This window comes from Gopherus flavomarginatus, chromosome 1 (assembly GCF_025201925.1).
Source record: "Gopherus flavomarginatus isolate rGopFla2 chromosome 1, rGopFla2.mat.asm, whole genome shotgun sequence".
Lineage (NCBI taxonomy): Eukaryota > Metazoa > Chordata > Testudines > Testudinidae > Gopherus > Gopherus flavomarginatus.
Genome location: NC_066617.1, coordinates 140368336 through 140388445, shown reverse-complemented (window position 1 = coordinate 140388445; position 20110 = coordinate 140368336). Strand labels below are relative to the sequence as shown.

The 20110-nt window shown below is 42.6% G+C and overlaps 1 long non-coding RNA gene across 1 annotated transcript; it reads left to right on the top strand.

Moving 5' to 3' along the window:
- The first annotated feature begins 8109 nt into the window (after positions 1–8109).
- LOC127057873 (uncharacterized) lies at positions 8110–15051 on the top strand. The gene is made up of 2 exons (XR_007776211.1): positions 8110–8290; positions 14899–15051. It is a non-coding gene; the product is annotated as an uncharacterized LOC127057873 (long non-coding RNA).
- Positions 15052–20110: the final 5059 nt, after the last annotated feature.

The window sequence follows — 20110 nt, the reverse complement described above, 5'->3', positions numbered from 1 at the left end:
GGCATTTCTCTTATAGTGGGAAACAGTGAGAGGCAGAACTGAATGAGCCAGTGATGTATTGTCACAGGAACCTGATTGTTTGCTTGTGGCTACACAAAACCTGCTGGGTGTCAACGCTATACATTACAGCATCAAAGAAAGCGCAAGGGAATTCTGTTACAATGTGAGAGGAGCGGCGTGCGTTAGAGAAACTGAACTGTGTACACTGTGAAGGGGACCTGTTTCATTACAAAGTCAGCCAAAGTCTCTCAGAATTATATACCCATGTGAAGGGAACAGGTTGGGTTACAAGGTCAATAGAAGTCAACTGAATGAACATAGCTACAGGAAGGGGACAGATAACATTACCATGTCAGTCGGAGTTCATAAGAATTGTAGTACATTGTGAGGGGCTTAAGAATCCCTCCTGCAAAGTTTAACAGGAGAAGCTCTGATAGACCCCTGTATTAGTGGGACAGGAAGAGGATTTGGTGGTGCTATGTACAGCAGGGTGATATGCCAAGTACAGCAGAGTGATGTATTACAAGCATCTAGGGACTAATCCTCAGCCCAGCCCATAGCCCAGGGGCGGGCAAACTTTTTGGCCTGAGGGCCGCATCAGGTTTCTGAAATTGTATAGATGGCCAGTTAGAAGGTGGGGGTCATGGCCCGGATCCCGCCTCCATCTGCGCCTCCCCCCCCCCCAGGACTCCTGCCCCATCCAACTCCCTCCATTCCCTGACAGTCCTCCTGGAACCCCTGCCCCATCTACACACCCCCGCTCACTATCCACTGTCTGCCCACAGAACACGTGCCCCTGACTGCCCCCCTGTCACTCCATACAACCCCCCTCCTTCCTGACTGCTCCCTAGGGACCCATGTGACGATGCAGATCTGGCGGGACCCAACTGAGAGTGTCAATTCAGGACCAATTGCTTAAACAGGGCAGTTATAGCCCAAGGCTGGGGTTTTTCCACCTCTAAGGCAAACCAAACCAGCCAGACAAAGGGGATTTTGGTTTCACCTCACTGGCTAACCACAAGTCACACAAGCAGTACACTTAGACACTCCAGTTTCCCAGTATCACCACCAGTCCCACTTGTCCTAGAGGTGAATGGTTATGAAAACCAAACACCTCAATTAAAAAAAAAAAGGTACTCTCGATCCCAAAGAATCAAGCCCCAGACTCAGGTCAATATACACATCAGATCTTACCCACAAATCATGCTGTTGCGAGTCTTTTAGAATCTAAAGGTTTATTCATAAAAGGAAAAAGATATAGATGAGAGCTAGAATTGGTTAAATGGAATCAATTACATACATTAATGGCAAAGTTCTTAGTTCAGGCTTGTAGCAGTGATGGAGTAAACTGCAGGTTTAAATCAAGTCTCTGGAGTACATCCCCCGCTGGGATAGGTCATCTGTCCTTTGTTCAGAGCTTCAGTTTGTAGCAAAGTTCGTCCATAGGTAAGAAGCAGGACTGAAGACAGGATAGAGATGAAGCATCAGTCTTTTATAGTTTTTTCCAGGTGTAAGAACCTCTTTGTCCTTACTGTGGAAAATCCCAAAATGGAATCTGGAGTCACATGGGCAAGTTCCTGCATACTTTGCTGAGTTACAAGTCATATTTGCCTTCTCTCAATGGGTTAGTTGTGTTGCTGATGGCCCTTAATGGGCCATCAAGCAGGCTAGGCAGAGCTAACACCAACTTGTCTGGGATGTTTCCCAAAGCACAGCACAAATTTGAAATACAGACAGTATAGAGCCAATACTCAAACTTCAACTACAAAACGATACATACATAGAGACAGCATAATCATAACCAGCAACCCATAATCTGGTCTTAGACACCTTATGTGACCCCCTTTACATAAGATTTGGTGCCACTACAGGACCTTGGTTGCAACCATGTTCTAAATGGTCCCAGATTATATCAATAACATCACAACTCCTGCCTCCATTCAACCCCTTGTTCCCCCCTACCAACCCACCCCCTGACCACCACCCCCGAACTCCCCTGTCCTCTATTTAACCCCCCCTGCTCCGTGTCCCCATACCGCGCTGCCTGGAACACCGGTGGCTTGCGGTGCTACTGCCACCCCTGACACCATGCAGCACAGAGCATTGTGTCAGGCTGGGCTGTGCAGCTGCGCTGCCCCACGAGCTCACAGCTCCGCCCCCAAGAACATTGCGCTATTGGCAGCGAGTAAGCTGAGGCTGCGGAGGAGAGCGGGCAGCAGGGGAAGGGCTGGGGGTGAGCATCCTGGGCCAGGAGCTTGGGGGCCAGACAGGATGGTCCCGTGGGCTGTTGTTTGCCCACCTCTGACATAGCCTGTGGAGTTGAGTTGGGCCCCGGGGAGATATGGGAACAAGCAATCCTTCCCCTGGGCTACAGATCAGCTATGGGACTGATCTGTGGCTGCTACAGCAGCACTAAAACTGCACTAGTCCCCATGGTCCTAATGTTCCCCATCTCCAAGGGAAGACTGGAGGATATGTATAGTGACTGATTCAGCATCCCTGCCATTCCCCCCGCCCCCCACTTTGTGTGCAGATATGCGAGATGCCCCTGTGGAGGTGAGCTTGAAAGCTTTACTGATGGGAGCTACATAAAATCATATATTTAGCTGGTATAAACTGGCATAGCTCCATTGGAGTTGGTGGAACTACACCAGTTTTACACCTGCTGAGTATCTGGTGAATAGAATATAACAGAATAACTCTACCTTACTTGGGGGATGCACAAACCTTACCACATTCTCCCCCCAGGCCAAATACTGTCCCCTCTTGAGCACCTGAACGATACCATTTCTTCTGCCAGAGGCATTCTGCACCAGCAGAAACTTGTCCCTTAATCCACTGAGGCTGTTTCGGGAAGAGCAGCATAGAAGAGAATGGCATTAAGATGAAAGCTGAAGACAGGAGCCTCAGCTGGTGTAAATCAGCATAGCTTCATTGAATTCCAGTTGGGATTCAGACCTTCAAACTATTAAAAACCAATTAGTCTCTTGTGCTTTGTGCAGCAGTGATGCATAGTGGATTAAAAAATAAGGCGTCCTAATCTTTTTCTGGATAAAAATAAAAAAGATGCTACAAAGCTGGTAGACCTATTGGCATGCTCTTGGCAAAGGGTCTTGAACTTCATGACGATAACATTTAATATTCCTGACTCCCAGCTGCCTGCACTGTATATTGGAGAGTTTGGTTATTTTCACTGATTGTCATGTTAAAAGGGCTATTTCACATTAGAAGAAAAATCCATCGGACTTCGATTAACACGGCCGTGGTAAAGGGCTCCATGTTGCCACCGAAATCGTACAGCATTTATCACCATGGTGACACACACAGACTCTTTTCTTTCATAAAGGGAATCCCACAGACTTCGGCACAAATATGATCACAACATATGGCTCCTTGTTGCATTATGAAGGAAATATCTACTATAGGTTTATGCAGGTAACATTACACAGAAGATTCCTTCTGACCAGAATAGAAGCACTAAGTGTCTTCTGCAAATGTCTGTGAAGTGCTGCAGGGGGTTAGCACATGAATCTTTTATTTCTGAAGACCGAAGATTAGATTCCATCTACGTCACAAGTGCAGTGGGTCTCATCCCCATCCCTGTTCATTAAAAATCCACGAAAAATTGGTCATGGTTGGCAGCCCATGACCATGAGAGGCCCAAGACTAGAATAGCTGGGGTCAGGTCAGGACTGAGGTAATAGCAATAACAACAACAAAAATCTTTTGTTCCTAGGCGCCCATGGCTGTGGACCATTGGGCGCCTTAGCAAATTAAGCTAAAAGTATCACTTACAATAACTGGGCAACATGCCTGAGAGTATCTCAGAGCAGAAACTAGGTCTGAGGGGAAAGAAAATCAGCCTCCCCTCACCAAAAGAAACACTCATACTAAAATGAAAAATGACTGGACCTGATTGTGCTTTCACTTAGACTAGTTTTACGCAATTGACTTCAGGGGAATGACTCCCAGTTTACATGGGTATAAGGACTTATCTCAATAAACAGTTAGTGCAGCACAAGCTGAGGCGTAAATCTACAGTGCAGTAGCATGCTGCACACTAACTGCACGTGTGGATGCTGCTACCACCACTTGACCTATTCCACTTTGAAATGGAGGTAGGTCAATGCCCACTGAGTAGGTTAACGTGGGCTAGAGCACTTTTAGTGCGTGGTAATAGGGTAACACAGCCAGTTAGTGCATGGCATGCTGCTGAGCTGTAGATTTACAGTCCAACCTGCCATATACTAGATGTTTGTCTAGACTGTTTTCAACCTGTGGGCAAAAGACTGCCTAGGATTTCCACAGGGGCCTACATCTTCATTTGAATTTTTTTTAGGGGTCCGCAAATGAAAAAGATTGAAAACCACTGATCTAGACAAGCCCTAAGAGAGCTCAGAGTAGAGACCACGGATTCTTGCCTTGAAGGTTGACACCAAGGTACTTTTGCATCTCTTAAGTTTGAAAATACCACAGCCATGGTCTCTCAGTGGGGAAGGCTCTGCTTTGTGAACTTGGTACCATGGGATCAAGAAAACGTTCAAACCCCAGTAATCTCAATTGCTGCATGAGGGCACAAGGCAATAACTGCTGTTACTCAGGTATTCAGGGCCTAGACTGCTTATGGTCTTCAGTACTAATGATTAGCTCTTGAATTTCGCTATAGGAATTTCACTATATAGGAAGCCAATGCAAATTGAAACTCATCAGTAGTGTGGTGTAGGGGACCAGAAATGAAATCAAATGGGGGCCTGGCTGTCAATATGAGATCCATTAGCAGAGCTGCATGGGGAACACTGGACTGGAGTAGGGTGGCTGAGCTGCAGGTCCAGGCTGAGATGCATTGGCGGCGCTGTGTGTGTGTGACAAGACATGGAGATACTGCAGGTCAGGACTGAAGCATGCTGGCAGAGCTGCATGGATGCTTATACAACACCTGCTCATCCTGAACCTGGCTCAGACCAATGATACCAGTCCATGACTTTTTGTGAGGTCTAAATTTATCATCAATTTAAACAGTCTGTAGTAATTCAGTGTCAAATTTCTCCTGCCTCTCAGAACACATCAGTGTCCTATTCCATTTGTATGCTTCCAACCTCTCACCCCAATGACTTTGCTGAGTACGTTTGGAGTGCCAAGTCTGGACCCAAGGGAGCAGATTGCTGCATCTTTGTTAAATACTTTATTTGTTGAAGTGAACAAGATGAGATGTCAGCTCAGCAGAAATTTCTTATTGCTGTTCCCAGCTTCCACGGCACCTGGCAGGTGGAAAGATATGCGTGTGACCGACCAACCTGGTTTGCTCAATAGTGGTGGCCCTTCTGTGCCTGCAGGTCAAATGCAAACCTGGTGTAAGTGAGTGCACTCCATTAACTTCACAGGAATAGCACCTGCTTCTGTGATACTGAACTATCCTTGTAACTTGCATGACTGAAATATGAGGAGGTCAGTGGATTAAAATCTGCAATTATATGCCGTAGCCCTGGGAAAAAAATCTGTTCTCCCACTCTTTACTATAATGTAGATAATTATAATGATGTGTGATGTGACGCTGCCCTGTGTGGCAGCAGGATCAGGGTTATTATATGCAAGTAATTCCCACTACTTTACAAGGCTGGCACGCATATGTTTTGAGATAGTGGTGTTTTTTAAATGTGCAATGCAGTGACTGCCTGTACACTTAATTCAATAGCTGTGCAGTCTCTCTTTGCTAGGAAGTTTCATGTGCAGGACTGTATGGCTGAGCCTTCAAAGAAAAAGATCTCATCATAGGAAACATTTGGTGGTGATATATTGACTATCAGTAGATAAACAATGGCTTAGTTTACCATCTAGGCCAGATGTCACTCTGGTGCACTCCTTAATCTGTAACATACCACTCTGCCTGTTGACAAGCTTCTTTACCAAGAGTTATGTTTAGTTTATACTGGCCCTTCCCCATGAGCTAAGCTCCTAACAAAAGGACAATTTCCTACCTTTTCCCTCATTTCCCTCAGCTTGTTCAGTGTCGCTTATGTCTCATGCTGTAAACATCTGAGTAATGTTTCTTTTCTAAGACATTTACAGACAGAAGCCTTCCCCCCCTACCCAGGGCCAATGCAACCATTTTGGCTAACTAAGTGGTCGCCTAGGGCGCTGGCATTTGGGGGGGCGCCATTTTCTTCGGCGGCGACAGCGGCAGCTGGATCTTCTGCCACCCTGGTCACTGCTGGCATTTAGGCAGAGGGAGCTGGGGCAGAGGAGAGCGGGGAGGGCTGCCTGCAGCAAGTAAGGCGGGGGGGCAGCACACAGGAAAACTCTGTGCCCCACCTCACCCCTGCCCCGCCTCCTTCCCAGCACGCCGTGGCTGCTTCACTTCTCCCGCCTCCCAGGCTTGCGGTGCCTAAGCTGATTGGTGCCGCAAGCCTGAGAGGTGGGAGAAGTGAAGTAGCCATGGTGTGCTTGGGGAGGAGGAGGGGCAGGGGTGAGCTGCTTCGCTTGTCCCACTCCCAGGCTTGCAGCACCAATCAGCTTAGGTGCCGCAAGCCTGGGAGGTAGCAGAAGTGAAGCAGCGAAGGTGAGCTCGGGGTGCTTGTGCTCATGTGCGGCGCAGGGGTGAGCTGGAGTGTGGGGGGATGTCCCAGGGCAGAGAGTGGGGAGCTGCCGCAAGGGGCGTGTCTGAGGGGGGAAGGGTGCAAGTGGAAGTTTTGCCTAGGGCGCGAAACATCCTTGCACCAGCCCTGTCCCTAACCCTCCCCACCCCTGCTGCTGGGCATATGAAGCAGGTTGGGGTAGGGGACAAGCACTGGGTTGAGAGCCAAGAGCTCTTAGACAGATGTTTGGTATTATGGTTAAATCAGAGACCCGAAGCAGAGAGATCTATTTCTAGCTCTGCCAGAGACTTCCCGTGACCTTGGACAATTCATCTAACTTCGTTTCTGAGTTCCCATCCGTACAATAGAGACAAAGATACTTGCCTACCTCACAGCATTACTGAGGATTAAAGTGTGCTTTCTTACTCTGAAGAGGGCCGATGTAAAAATGATCTTTTCTTACTGAAGAGATCTGCTCCCAGTGTGTCATCAGAGCAGTACTTAATTTGTGCCAAGGCTTGTCAGGGCTGAGCCCTGGCACCTCTAGGCTTGGCAGTTCATAGCCCTAGCACCTCTGGGCTTGCTATGTCAGCTATGAAAATAAAAAAAAAAAAAAATCGCTTGAGCCCCAGCACCTCTTTCATTACAAATTCAGCGCTGGTTCAGAGTCAGATCTACTTGCCTGCTGACCAAAGTAAGTTTTCACTATGCCTAGTCTCTGCAGGGACAACACAGCCCAGCGAGAGGGAGCTGGATTGTGTTTCTTGCTGTGCATCCTCAGTAGAATTACTACCTAAGTTCCATTCACAGGACCAATTAGTTCCCTCTGTGCAAGCTAATGCAGGGGCTAGGGGCAATAGTACTGTACAGATGTCACCAAGGGCAGAATCTAAACTATAAAACCTTTGACTGGTGATGATGTGCAAGAAGAAAGCCCAGTTTGACTCCCAAGCTGAGTTTGCAGGGTTGGCTGTTATTTTTTTATTTGTAAACTTGACACATTGGTTTTGGAGTCACACAGAGACCATAAACATGGAGTCTCATGATGCCACTCTTAATCACTTTTCTGAGTAGAACTGTTTTTTAGTTCCTAAGTATTTGTGAAGTGCCTTGTGATCATCAGATGAAAGGTCATACAGAATTATTATCAAGTATAGTAACTCCAGCTCTGCCACAAAGTTGCTGTATAACCTTTGGGGAAAAACACTCCTCCATCTGTGCCTTAGTTTCCCCATCTATAATATTGGAAATTGTAACGATCTCAAAGGGGTGTTTGAGGATGAATGATCAAAGAGCTCCATAAGTGTGAAATATTATAGTGATGAAGACGACAAACATGGAAATCATATGTTTCTCAAAGCATGAGTGCAGTAACCTTGGGCATGTTTGTCTTGTGGTGCTGAGTATAAATCCCCTTTAAACAAATAAGAATCAGATTTGGCCAGAAGATATGGTTGTCATGTGAGATTTTTGGGATAAAATGCTCAAAACTACCTAAATGAGGTGTGAAAGTAGAATGAATTATATTGTGAAAATAGAAAGGATTAAAGAAATGCTGTCTGTACCTTTAAGCAAAACTGTTGGAATGCTGCAATCCAGGTATCAGGAATACAGACATTAACATAGAACAATTGCACCGTTTAAGGGCAATTGGTGAAGTATTAGCCTTAGATCGATAAGAGTTAGTAAGGAAGTAGGATATGCATGCTGTGCCCCAGGTGAATTTTACTGTTTTGCTTTCTTTGTCCCTTTGTCTAATTCCCGCTCTTTTATCTGTATAAATAAGACTGTTTGGGTCTTGCATGGCCACTCACATTATCTGGGTGTTATTGGTGGAGCGCTGCGCTAATAAAACAGAGTGGTCTGACAAATTGTGAGTCCTGATTCTAACTTTGACAATTTGGAGGTCCCACTGAGATGGCAACTGTCTTCACTGGGGCTGTGTGATTCCTGACTGTTTTTGTAGGATGACCGTGGCAGCCGGCACTTGGGCATTTGGCCCGAGCGGTCCTCCACTAGAGCGGAAAGGCGCACAGCTACAGTGAGGTCTACGCCATCGAACCTGTTGGTTCCCACTCTGTTCTGGTAGGGATCCTGGGATCTGACATCAGGAATTTGGTCAGGTAATTATTTCTGTGTTTTGTCCAGACTGAGGACTGTCCTGTCTCTGTGTCTATCCGTCCTCTTGTGGAGTGTTTGAGTCTGGGTGCTGTCTCCGTCCGGGAATAGGCCGACCAAGGCGTTCCTGTCCCCGCGGTCTGAGTGAGTGGAATCTGCACAATCGCAGCCGCACCACACTTTGGGTAAAACCCCTGATGTGAAAGCAAGGGCGATTGAGGCAGTAGCCTATGGGCTCCTTTTGTGTGTTGCACTGGGAATTGCTCTGACGAACCCGAATTTCCTTCTTGTGTGATTGGTGTGTGAAGTCCTCCTGTATTGGTAACCAGATGTCTAAGTCGGGACCATTCCCTAAATGAACGTCGGCTCATTTTATGTATTGAGGATGGGTCTGGACTCCTGTAAAAAGGGTCCAGACTCCCGTTAATTTCTGGAAGAATGGTCTAGGCTAACTCAGGGGGATCCCAAAACTCAGTGGCCACTGTTCAAATCTTGGAACAAAGACTGAGTGGACGTCTTAAAGGACAAACTCGGCCAACCTAAAACTAAATTGGCTAAAGGAGAGGTTAATTGTTTCATGCAGTGGTCGCAAGAGGCAAATCATAGGTGGACAAAATCAAAACTCGCCTTGTCATAAACAGATAGCTAAGGGTTAATGTCTCTTTCACCTGAAAAAAAAAAAGTAACCTGAAGCACCTGACCAGAGGACCAATCAGGAAACAGGATTTTTTCAACTCTGGGTGGAGGGAAGTTTGTGTGTGAGTCCTTTGTTCTTCGTCTTCTGCCTGACTCTCTCTCAGCTATGAGAAGGATTTTTCTATTTCCTGCTTTCTAATCTTCTGTTTCCAAGTTGTGAGTACAAAGTTGGTTTGTTGTTTTGTATTTACATGTCTATAGTTGCTGGAGTGCTTTGAATTGTATTCTTTGTGAATAAGGCTGTTTATTCAATATTCTTTTAAGCAAATGACCCTGTATTTGTCACCTTAATACAGAGAGACCATTTTTATGTATTTTTCTTTCTTTTTATATAAAGCTTTCTTTTAAGACCTGTTGGAGTTTTTTCTTTAGTGGGGAACTCCCGGGAATTAAATTTGCAGCACCAGGGAATTGGTGGGAGGAAGAAGTCAGGGGGAAATCTGTGTGTGTTAGATTTACTAGCCTGACTTTGCATTCCCTCTGGGTGAAGAGGGAAGTACTTCTGTTTTCCAGGACTGGAAATAGAGAGAGTGGACTCCCTCTGTTTAGATTCACGGAGTTTGCTTCTTTGTATCTCTCCAGGAACACCTGGAGGGGGGAAGGGAAAAGGTTTATTTCCCTTTGTTGTGAGACTCAAGGGATTTGGGTCTTGGGGTCCCCAGGGAAGGTTTTTGGGGGGACCAGAGTGCCCCAAAACACTCTAATTTTTTGGATGGTGGCAGCTTTACCAGGTCCAAGCTGGTAACTAAGCTTGGAGGTTTTCATGCTAACCCCCATATTTTGGACGCTAAGGTCCAAATCTGGGTCTAGGTTATGATACGCCTCTCTCAAATATTCAAATAATAAGTTAAAAGCTTTATTAAAAGCCTCCTCTCCCACCATCAAACTGAGCGCTCCCCTTTACCCCGTTCTCCAAAGCCCGAATCGATCCAACCTCCTTCATACTCCCATCTCATTGTAAAAAGGACAAATCCCCTTGTTCTGTTCCCCTTTGTTGTCTGCCTCAAAAATTGATTCTTTAGTGTTCCACTATCAATTCAGCAAGGAGGGTGGGCTCCTCAACTAGCCCCCACCTTTCCTGGTCCCTTTCCTTGAACATTTCTTTCAAAATTGTGAAATGACCACAATATCACTCACAAACAGTTCATTGAAAAAAAAAGCAGGATCGGGCCCAGACAAGCAGGCAAGCAACAGATAAACTGAAAAACAGGTTGAAAGCCCTAAGGGAATAGTGTCAGGAGTAAGAAAAGCAGTAAGTGCAGGCATGAAGCCCTGGAACAATACTTAAAATGGTGAAATCTGAGGTGATAAAGGTGTCATTTGGGGACATAAACAAGTGATTTAAGAAAAGAGAGTGAAAAGTTATCTCTACAGAGGCTGAAGAGAATTAAGCAGTTAAACTTTGTGGAAAATGTTAAAAAGGACCATGTTAAAGAGAGAGAATTCTTGGTTTCTTTGCAGCCATACTGAAGGGAAAATGGGCCCTTTTTCCAGAAGAATGCCTGTAAATAATCCATATATATATATATACAGCTATGTAAAAACAAAGCAGTGTAAAGAAATGTTAAGGAAAAGAAAATGTGTATGTATATATTTGTCTGTGAAAATATGTAACCTTTTAAGAATCTAAACCAACATATCTGGTTTGTAAAACTCCTGTTTTCTAGGTGTGAGATAAATTGGTTTTGTTTTTGTTTTTAATGCCACTAAAAATTCATTTGACTCTTTAATCAAAGTTGCAAAACTGACAGATCTTTTTGCAAGACCCAGGTAATTAGTGCTGTTTGACTTTGGGATTTAGCATTTAACCCTTAAGGGGTAACTTGATTCTTTACAAAAATTAAAATGTTTTTAAATAAAGACCAAGTCATGGCTGCAATAGGGCAGTCAAAATCAGGAGAATAGGGAGAGATTCTGAAGTCTTTTTGTTTGTTTGGGTTTTTTTTGTAACAATAGCAGATAAAAGCTGTAATGAAAGAATAAGAAATTAACAGTGACCCTCTGAAGCAACAGCAGAGGTGAGGTGCACAAAACAAAAAGAAGCAATGTTAAAAACACTGAGCCTTAAAATAGCTCTTTGTAATCAGACTGTCACTTTTATAAGGGTACATGAAAACTCTGTAAGAACAAAACAAACAGTTACACCTTACGTAAAAATTAATATGGCTAATGTTTTAAAAAAGTTTTAGTATAGAAAGAATGTGCATTTTCCCTAGGACATGTGCAGTGTATATTGTAAAAAGGGGTAAAAAAAATGCAAATGAAACATGCTGCTGAATTAAAATCCTATTAGGGCTCCAAAAAGAGCTGCAATAGGCTGTGTTTTCTTTTTCAGATCCCTGTGTGTTAAGACAGAGTCTCTGAGCTCTGCTGATGGCTTTGAATCCAAAAGCCAAGCCTGTGTTGATGCAAATTACCTAACTGATAAAGAAAGGTGAGAACTGCCAGCACAAAAGCAGCTGCAAATAAAGAAGATACCTGGTCAGCAAACAAATTGCCTACATAAAAGGCATGGTATAACAAGATACCTTTAATAGACTTGATGCTAATATTATTGTTAATATTAAACATTAAAATAAATGTAATGTTAGTAAGTACCCCTGTAACAACTTATAGTGTGTATGATTTTTGGAAAAATCCTTTAAAGTAATATGGTAATAATGCTTCTCAGCTATTACCTGTGAATAAACTTAAAGCTTAACACAGCAGGAAAAACATTACAAACTTGGTCTGCTATATAAGAGGAAAAACTTGACGTACACCACCTCATGAATTTAATAACTAAACAGTGGAATAATTTCCGCATAACCCTTATAAAGTAGAAGCCATTAAAACCTGGCCTGCCTATAAAACAAACAACAACAACAAAAAAGACACAAGAAAATATGGGGGTAATTCCTCTGTTTTGCCTGCAATCAGCAAGGGTATTTGTAAAAGAAAGGAATCTTTTAAGTAATAATCAATGCCACACCAAAAGGGGTAGAAAAATGTTATTTTTATCTTTCAGATAATCCAAAGTACTGTATAATGGGCTATGTGTATGTGTTAATTCTTGGGGAAAAGTATTTAAAAAGTGTTAGCAACCCACTAGAAGACAAATGTAAATGTAATGTAACTACTGTGTTTACCAATAATCACATTTACTATTTGCCGCCACAACAACAACAACAACAACAAAAGAGTCTCAGCTTACTGTAAGCACTGATTTAGCTGAGTTCTCTATCAAGCTTGGCATTGAATGGCAAACAGTTACCAATCATCTGTTAAAAGGTAAAAAGGTAACATAGTTCCTAAAAAAAAAATAAAAAAAAATAAATGTGGAAAACTGGACCATTCATATTATAAACACAAATGGGAACATGTTAAGAATTGCCACTACAGAAAAACATAACAGTTTACCATTGGCATAACATATTTTCTGGATGGTCTCCCACAACTACTGGCATACTAATGTTACTATCCCTAATTGTGTTTTTGGTTTTAAATTGTATGTGTTTAATTGAAATGTTTAAAATGTGCTGGTGGATAAAACAAATATGTGCAAAGCTAAAGCCACAGGCCCAAATCTCCTCCCAGTATTTTCTATTACGTGGACTAAATAAGAAGTGACACTGGCGATTAATAATCTTAGTGTCAAAAGAAGGATATGTAGGAGCAGGATTTTATAATGTCCCATAAGAATTAAAGTATAATTTGATTTCATCCTGCTAGCCAGTTTTTTTAAATAGCAGAAAGAAATGACCCCCTGGGACTATAAGATTCTGTTTTCCCATATGCATTACAAATTGGGCCGTCTCTTAACTCTTTGTTTAAGATTTAGTTAGTAAGAGACAAGATTCTCTGTTGTGTTTATGTTAAGTAAATTAGAGAAACATTAAAGGCCTGGGTCTCAGTGTAAATTGTCTTGGTTATCAATTGTAAAACTTAGCAAGGTTTAATTTGCAATGCCTTTTTTTTTGCTTGATATAAAATACTACTGTTTGTATTCTCAATCTATTTGTGTGAATGAGGAACGTATGCATCAGGAAAAGATAAGGTGTGAAAGCCATTGTTATAGCCAGAGTCAAGGAAGAAGTAGTAAAGAGACTTAAAGAACATCAAAGAATCATCAGGCACTGCTTACTACCCCGACGGCTGTTAAACTGTCTGGCATCTCAGAGTGGATACATGCTTCGCAGTGTAAGAATGCATCACCCCCAGCGAACCAGTCATTACCTCAGGACCACGCAGAGTCAATTGTGACTCCAGAAGAAGACGTAGAGGAACAGCCTGCAATACCTTACAATCTACGTTTTCGTAAGGGTTGCCGGAAGCAGACGACGACCTAAAGCAAGGCCCAAGAAGAAGCAGTAGTGAGCCTAGCGCCTGCTGCCTGGTGGACATAAAACTGTGACTGCAGTTCCCTCAGTTGAGGTTGTCAGAACCAGAAGGGCCCTGCCTCCAACATGAACCTCTGGTGGTGCTTGTTCCTCGGCTGTTGGTGTCTTAAGATCTGGGGAGTCCACAATGACAATTCTTTTATCCAGCAGCAAGTGTGGATAGCTCAGACCCTTAATATTTCTAAATGCTAGGTCTGCAGCCACATCCCTGCCCACTCTCAAACTGATGTTCCTGTCTTGGCTACCCATTCAATTCCCCAGACCTCACTGGAGGACCTTGTCCTTTTAACACAATATGGAACAGTAATGACACCTGGGAAGAGGTTATTGGCAGTTCCTTTATCCCACTTGGGGGAGTAATACACCAGGCAAAAAGGCTCCTGAGGTTACAAGCAGTAGTTGAAATAATGGCATATGAAACTGGAGAAAGTTTAAAAACTCTGGCCAGTGAAACAGGGGCGATCCGACAGGTGGCCCTCCAAAACTGTCAGGCATTAGACATAGTGCTGGCGGCCAAAGGAAGGACCTGTGCTCTCATTGGAAAAGAATGTTGTGTGTTTATACCTGACAATACCAATGAGGTAATAGATCGCGCTAGCCACTTAGAACAAATTGCATATCTTCCCCATGAAGAGCCGAGTTCTTTATGGAAGTGGCTAAGTAACCTGTATTTCTCTGGCATAGGAAACTGGTTGTTTCAGGGAGCCCTAACTATCCTGTTTGGAATCTTAGTGATTTTTGTATGCTTTCAGTTAATCTCCTGTTGTATCCAGTATTGTGTCACGTGGGTGACTGCCCCAAAACAGAGTGCTAATATGATGATTTTTAATATCACTGATGAACAAAAAGATAAGAAACGGTTAATTTGTGGAACCCAGTAATTGTTGGTCATGGCGTGCGCTTGACCAAAAGGAGGGATTGTGAAAGTCGAATGAATTATATTGTGAAAATAGAAAGGATTAAAGAAATGCTGTCTGTACCTTTAAGCAAAACTGTTGGAATGCTGCAATCCAGGTGTCAGGAATACAGACATTAACATAGAACAATTGCACCGTTTAAGCACAATTGGTGAAGTATTAGCCTTAGATGGATAAGAATTAGTAAGGAAGTAGGATATGCATGCTGTGCCCCAGGTGAATTTTACTGTTTTGCTTTCTTTGTCCCTTTGTCTAATTCCCACTCTTTTATCTGTATAAATAAGACTGTTTGGGTCTTGCATGGCCACTCACATTATCTGGGTGTTATTGGTGGAGCGCTGCGCTAATAAAACAGAGTGGTCTGACAAATTGTGAGTCCTGATTCTAACTTTGACAGAGGTAAGATCTTAAGAAGCATTTTCAAAAATTGCATAAGCACTTGGGAGTTGAGCTGGGCAAGAGATAGATTTTCCCATTCCACAGACATTTTTGAGATGTCAAAACATTTGCCCATCCTGAATCTGAATGAAAAGTTGAAATCTCAAATTTTTCTGGACCAAAACTCAGAAAAAAATGTTGATTCACATAAATCAAAATGGTTCCTTTTGATTACGCCCATTTTAATTTTTCAAAACTATAATTAGCTTTAAATTGTGAAATGAAAAGTGGTTTCAAACCAGATTTTTTCATGTTGAAAAGATTGACACATTTTGTTTTGACAATGTTTACATTTTTCAAAACTTTGTGTCAAAACATTCAATGAAACCAATCATTTTCCATGTAAAGTTTGTTTTGATAAGCATTTTCCAATGAAAATATTTTGTCAAAAAAATTCTGACCAGTTCTATTTAGGAATCTAAGTTTAACTGAATGTCAGTAGGACTTAGGGTCATAGGAGCCACATTATAAAGGTATTTAGGTGCTTAAAAAGGCTGATGGGCACTTCTGAGAATCTCAGTAGGCACAAAGAGCTCAAAATCCATGGGAATTAGGCACCTAGGTGCCTAGTGAGATTCTCAAGTTCTTATATGCATCTTTAAGCACCTAAATACCTTTAAAACTCTGGTCTAAGTGCCTCAATTAGGCCTAAAAAGGGGGTTCATGTTCCTAAATCACTTGGGCACTTTGGAAAATTTTACCAGTTGGCATCTCAATGCACAATGGCAGTCAAAAAGGCAAAAAAAAAAGTTGGGAATCATTAAGAAAGGGATAAATAATAAGACAGAAAATATCATATTGCCTCTATATAAATCCATGATATGCCCACATCTTGAACACTGTGTTCAGATGTGGTCACCCCATCTCAAAAAAGATATATTGGAATTGAAAAAGGTTCCGAAAAGGGCAACAAAAATGATCAGGGGTATGGAATTTCTCTTCTGTCTGAGGAGAAATTAACAAGACTAGGACTTTTCAGCTTGGAAAAGAGACGGCTAAGGGGAGATATGATTGAGGTCTATAAAATTGTGACCGGTATAGCGAAAGTAGATAAGGAAGTGTTGTTTACTACATTTCATAACACAAGAACTAGAGGTTACCAAATGAAATTAATAGGCAGCAGGTTTAAAACAAACAAAGGGAAGTATTTCTTCACACAATGCACAGTCACATCCTCTGGCAAAGATCTCCACAGGCTGAAGGCCAAGACTATAACAGCGTTCAAAAAAGTACTAGATAAATTCATGGAAGATAGATCCATCAATGGCTGTTAGCCACGATGGAGGGGGAGGGTGTCCCTAGCCTCTGTTTGCCAGAAGCTGGGAATGGGTGACTGGGGATGGATCACTTGATGATTATCTGTTCTGTTCATTCCCTCTGAAGCACCTGGTATTGACCACTGTCAGAAGACAGGATACTTGGCTAGATGGACCTTTGGTCTGACCCAGTATGGCCATTCTTATGTTCTTATCTGATTTGTTGGTTATGGGCCAAATTCTTCACTGCCTTGTATCTTCTGCGGTGGTTTACACCTGTGCAAAGTGGAAGAGAAATGACACACCACCCTTTAGAATTGATAGTAGTTTACACTCATTGTGCATAGATGTAAATGATTACACAAGGTTCAAGGGAATGGAGAACTGGGCTACACATTTCTACCTTGAAGAAATCATGTCATATTAACTGATAGGATATTGCAAACTACTAGATTACAGGAGAGTCAGTCTCTTGTTGGAAGTGGTGGAATCCCTAGTGCTTTGTACGCTTAAAATTCGACTTTGCAAATCTATGGAGACTTTACCATACTCAGAATCCCGCCTAGGCAGGTGGTTGGACTAGATGACCTAACAGGCCTGTTTCACCTTCAGATAAATGTATGTAAATCATGTTAATAATAATTGCTAGTACTAGTTCAGAATCTTTCAGGCCAGGATCCCAACGTGCTTTATAAATGTAGGGCGATATTATTAACTTCCTTCAATGAGAAATTAAGGGACTGCTCAATACCATATACCAAGTAAGTGGCCAAGCAGGTGATAGAACCCAGACCTCTTGGCACCCAGTAGAGCTGGGTGAAATTTTTTTTTCAATTTTTTGCTAAAAATGCAGATTTGGCGACACACAAACATTCAGCAGATTTGTGTTGATTTTTGCCAAATTGTTTCAGTAAAAAAAAAAAAACACCTTTGATACTCTGAAAAATTGAAACATTTTGTAAATAAAACATTTTTGATTTTTCAGTTTGAAATGATTTCTTTCAAAATTTCATTTAGTTTTAATTTTAAAAAATTAGAAATGCTGAATCAAAACAAAACATTTCATTATGGAGTGGACTAAATGTTTTATTCGGCAGAAAACAAACTTGTTTTCAACTTGTTAATTCTGAAATGATTTTTCTCATTTTTTTCAATTACCAGCAAACTGAATAATCCATTATTCTTTTAACTCTAGCATCCAGTCCCTTGCTTTAACCATTAGACAGCACTGGCCTTTTCATCTGTGGCTCTTGTTTTGTAGTACAAAGTAGTAAGAGGAGCATTTCATGACTGAGCAGTTGCATGTAGATGGTTTTGTTTTAATCGTCAGGATGATTCTGCTGATGCTGATTGGTATATATTTATATTATCATAGCACCTAGGAGCCCTACTCATGGATCAGGAGTGCAATATGCTAAGTGTTGTACAAACAAAGAACAAAAAGACAACCTCTGCCTCCAATTACACTTTTTATAAATCACAAGGAAAGAGCTGGCCTGCTTATTTAAACCATGGTAATTTTGATTCATTGGATTACATAATGTGTGCACCAGAAGAAACAATGGGTCAGAAGTGGGTGGCTGAGGGTTTATGGCCTTCAGCGCTCAAGAGGTCAGACTAGATCAGGTGTTCTCAGCCTGGGGTTCAGGACCCCTCAGGTGGTCGTGAGGTTATTACATGGGGGGCTGTGAGCTGTCAACCTTCACCCTGAACACTGCTTTGCCTCCAGCATTTATAATGGCATTCAATATATTTAAAAGTTTTTTTTGTAATTGATAAGGGAGGTTTCACTCAGAGGCTTGCTATGTGAAAGGGGTCACCAGTACAAAAGTTTGAGAACCACTGGACTAGATGATCATGATGGTCCCTTCTGGCCTTAAAGTCTGAGTTTGTGAGATTCTTAGCTGGTGTCAACTGACTTCAAGGGAGCTACAACTGTTTATCTCAGCTGAGGATCTGGCCTCCTGTATGCAAACTTAAGCTGTTTACATAAAGGTGTCCTCTACCAGGCCAAATAATTCGTTATTTTTGGCCTAGAGGATGGACGTTTCTGTATTTGCCACATATTTATTGCTGTGTTTACAGTAGGCTACCGACGAAGTCTTAAAAAATCCTCCCCAGTGGTTCCAGTGGTGTCTGCAGTCTTTAACCAGACCAGAGTGAGTACAGAGAATGCTGATATTGCATTGCGAGGGTCTCATTCTCCTCCTGGAATTAGAAGCTGATTAGCTTGCCAGGGTCATTTTGTCCTCTGACCAGGGGCAACTCTATGTTTTTTGCCACCCCAAGCACAGCAGTCAGGGAGCCTTCAGCGGCGGTTCTGCAGGTGATCTGCTGATCCCGATCCCGCTCCTTCGGCGTATCCGCCGCCGAAGCCGCGAGACCAGCGGACTTCCCACAAAAACGCCACTGAAGGCTCCCTGACTGCCGCCCTCATGACAACCGGCACAGCGCCCTGCCCCTCCCCGGCTTGCCACCCCAGGCATGTGCTTGCTGTGCTGGGTGCCTGGAGTTGCCCCTGCCTCTGACTCTTCTATACAGGCAGAATATATAGGTACAAATTGGTGCCAAGGACGTTTAGACTTAGATGCTCTCTAGTGAAGATGTACTTTTGTATCCCTCAGTTATCACACCAGATCCTCAGCAGTGTAAGACCTCATATTTCCACTTACTTCAATGGAGCTATGTTGTTTTACACCAGCTGAGGATCTGGTCCCATGGATTTGTTTATCAGGTATAAATGATTCAAAATAAAAATGTAACATACTAAAATACAACTAGAATGGTGCTTCATTTCAAAAGAGTCATCTACTGTGGGTGGGGAGCTAGGGCTTTATTAAACACTGAAGCACCGCACACGACTGTTATAAAGCACATGCATGCTAGTGGCAATCAGAAATAACTCAGCTGAAGGTCAATGAAGCTGCACCAGTTCACAACCAGTGCGAATGAGATCAAAATCTTTAGAATTGCCCTGGTGATTAAATTAGACATCTCAAATGAACACTTTGGGCCAGACTCAGCTGGAGCTATGCCAATTTATACCTGCTGAGGACCTGACACTTAACACATTCAGTCAGGTTAACTGCTGTATGTTATTGTGAGACAAATGTTTAAGGATTTTTTTTTTGTTCTGTGTTTGTACAGCACCTAGCACACAGGAGTCCTAGTCCCTAACTGGAGCTCCTAAGTGCTACCATAATACAGATAATTAATTATAAGTGAGCTTTCATATCCTAGTGACAAAATTCTTCTCTCAGGTCTCTACTGTGGTTTTTTGCTCCCTCCCTGTATACAAAGATGTATGGAACTTCTACACAGGTAGGAAGAGCAGAATAGGGAAGCTGATCTCTGTTGCATAGATCAAAGAGCAGCAGTTTTTTCCACTACATGCCATATCACATGCGACCATTACCCAGTGGTTAGAGCACTGGACTGGGTTTGTGAACTCATGTGGTCTCACTTTCCACTGCCTTGCATAGTCATTTGCACCTGAAGCTAACTGGATAGAAACTAATGTTTCAATCGTACAAACACATCTAAGTAACTTTAAGTGATCAGATCCATTGATTTAAATGGAACTATTCAGGTGACTAAAGTTACTCATCTGCAAAAGGTTTCAGTGGATAAAAATTCTACCTTATGCGGGGGCTTAACAAGTTCATTTGATTATTTTAGACTTGGTATTTCTGTCTTTCTAAGTTTAAATTAAATGCTCATAGAATCATATGACT